At 26.1% G+C, this 3,168-nt stretch overlaps 1 protein-coding gene across 1 annotated transcript in view; it reads right to left on the minus strand.

Moving 5' to 3' along the window:
- Positions 1 to 3,168, minus strand: part of LOC116010854 (LEAF RUST 10 DISEASE-RESISTANCE LOCUS RECEPTOR-LIKE PROTEIN KINASE-like 2.1) — a 7,905-nt gene that overhangs the window by 2,868 nt on the left and 1,869 nt on the right. The gene's annotated exons all lie outside the window — the stretch shown is intronic.

Raw genomic sequence — 3,168 nt, forward strand, 5'->3', positions numbered from 1 at the left:
ATAAATAAATAAATAAATATATATATATATATATATATATATATATATATATATATATATATATATATATATATATATAATGACATTATAGTAAATTGATCCATATAACCTAAAATATAACCCTTAACCAAACAAAGTAATATTATATTCCACAATCCAAACTAAACACATCAAGTAATTTTACATTCCCAAAATCTCACATTACCTTCCTGGAGGTAATCCTATTACCTGGTGTAATCCAAGATTCCGTGAACCAAACGCCCCCTTAATATATTATGTGCCTTCAAGTTAATTATTGGCACATGATCTGTTAACTACAGACACATAATATATTAACTACAAATATATAATTTAACTATCATTTTGGACTAATGTGAGTAATGTCCATAATACAAGGTAGACCTTGGTTCATGGTATAATAATTGTGACTCGAAAAGATGAACAAATAAATGGGTTTGGAAAAAAATTTTAACACGATTATTTATTTAAAAAAATAATAATAATAATAAAAAGTCCTACGACGGTACCAAACCAATAATTCAATAGCCTAAGCAAATTAGTCCAATACTTAATGGGTTGGCCTAATAGTTCGAGTCATTCAAGTATACTCTTAATTTTCACACGTAAAGTATACAGGGAAATATATAGGCAATTTATATCGTGAACCACAGTACAGAATGCATTGTGCACCTCGTACCAAAATGTTAGGAGATGAGTTTTGTGTATTCTAGGTAATCGTTCTGTGTATTCCAGGCAATCATTCTGTGTATTCTAGGCAACCGTTCTGTGTATTTATGTTAGTAACACATGTTGTAATGTGTTTTGCATTCGAATGTTTTGGAGGATGAGTTATGTGTATTTTGTGTCAATATTCTGTGTATTTATGTTATTAACACATGTTGTGATGTGTTTGTGCATTCGAATGTTAGGAGCATGAGTTCTGTGTATTTTGTGTCAATATTCTGTGTATTCTAGGCAAACGTTCTGTGTATTCTAGATAAGGGTTATGTGTATTATAGATAATGAATTCCCTGAAGTCATTCGCGTCTACGTCCGCATCCACTAACATCAAAACGACGTCGTTCGGACCAGGGTCCACAGCGCACTGTGCACTGTGGACCCTGGTCCACGATATAACGATTGAAACATATATGTAAGCTCCTCTTTAATTTTTAAAAATTTTTAATTAAGTTTATAAATACCAGTAAATATTTAATAAATTTATTAAAATAAAATTATTGTGTATGAAAATAAAGAATGAAAAATAAAAGCCTATTATGATATTATTATAATACAAGTGTGAATGAATTAATTTCTTTATTTATTAAAATTTTAAATAAAAATAGATTTATTAATATAAAAAATTTTGATATATATTTTATATAAATGTCCATAACTATTACATCATGTTTTTTTAGTTTGAAATTTGAAATTAGAGATTTGAATTGATTAAACAATGTTTTAAATATATATATATATATATATATATATATATATATATATATATATATATATATATATATATATATGTTCTCTATCTGTTGTAGTCTAAAGAGTTAACACCCCACTATTAAGATTCGATCTTGTGACATTATCTAAAATTGAGCTATGGATGTGCTATTTCAGTATAAGATGTTTGAATTGGCAAGGTTTTAGAGTTAGAGAATTAGAGCTAAAGTTCTAACCCATTAACAATTAACTTAAAACCAATAAGTTCAATAGTTTGAACACACTAACTCAAAATGGAATGAATTGGCCAAATTGATATCTCTAACATTAAACTAGTCAATGAATACTGTCGTGTTTCATGCATTGACTTTGAACTTGACTCTTCATTCCATCACTTGAAAACATGGAATGGGGCATTGAAGAAGTCATAAAGATATGGATCTTTCCAAAAAAGGTGTTTTTTTTTGGTTAATGTGTATGTCTAAGATTTGGACAAAAAAGTGAAAAGTATGGGTCACACTTGTGAGACGGGTTGGATCAACGTAATTTTGGTCATAAAAATCAATCAAAAACTAATTCATAATAGTAACTATGAGCTAAATTATGTTGATTTGATTCGTCTCACGGATTAAGACCCGATAAACGATCTCACAAGTTTTTACTGAAAAGTATATGTTTATGAAAATTGGGTCTTATGATTTATGGACTTAGTAATATTATTTCCTATTAACTTTCTGTTTCAGTTTTGCTATAAAGAATTACATCTATATTGTAAAGTGTATTATATATAAAACTTAAAATATTGATCAACTAATTTTACTATGTAATGACAATTTATTTACTGTAAATTGTTAATTATAGTTTTGTCATAAAATACTATATTTATTCTATAAAATATTATATATAAGATTTAAAATTATGTTATTAATTTATTCTTTGTAAAAAAATGTACTATATTTTTGTTACTTATAAGATAAAAAAGTATTACATTTTCCATAATAAGTAATGGTGACAAGTGTCCCTTATTTATAAGGGAAAATATAATACTTTTGAGGAAAAATGTAATACTTTTAAATTGAAATGTAAAAGTATTGTATTTACCCTTAAAAGTATGTATTACATTTATCCTTATAAGTAACAAAAATTTTATTCCTGATTAGTATTACATTTGAGTATATAAGTATGACATTTGTGCGTATAAGTATTACATTTTCATTTTGACCCGACCCGTTTCACGGTGAGACGGTCTTACACAAGTTTTTGCCAATAAGAAATAATTGAGTGACTAAAAATGTATTTTCCGCTTAATTTTAAATACCATAACCTTGAGAATAAAAATAACTCACAGAGTACTTAAGAAAAGAGTTAATTCTATTTTTAGTCTCAGATTTATAGATGATAATCTAGTTTTAGTCATTTTTTCAAAGCATCCTCGTTTGGTCCTAATATTATTGTGGAATGATCATTTTTTGTCATTTATTAACAACGCAGTTTAAATTCCTTAAAATATAAGAGCATTCAGATCTTTAATTATGAATTTTTTTTAAAAATAAATATAAAAATAAAAATAGCGAGTCAATATACTTTGCATAAAAAAATTCGAATGTTCTTGTATTTAACGATATTTCAACAATTTTATTGAAGACATATAAAAAAATCATGTCACAATAATACTACGATAAAAAGATGTTATAAAAAAAAAAAAAAAAAAAAAAAAAG

Source organism: Ipomoea triloba, chromosome 2 (genome assembly GCF_003576645.1).
Source record: "Ipomoea triloba cultivar NCNSP0323 chromosome 2, ASM357664v1".
In the NCBI taxonomy this organism is placed as follows: Eukaryota; Viridiplantae; Streptophyta; class Magnoliopsida; order Solanales; family Convolvulaceae; genus Ipomoea; species Ipomoea triloba.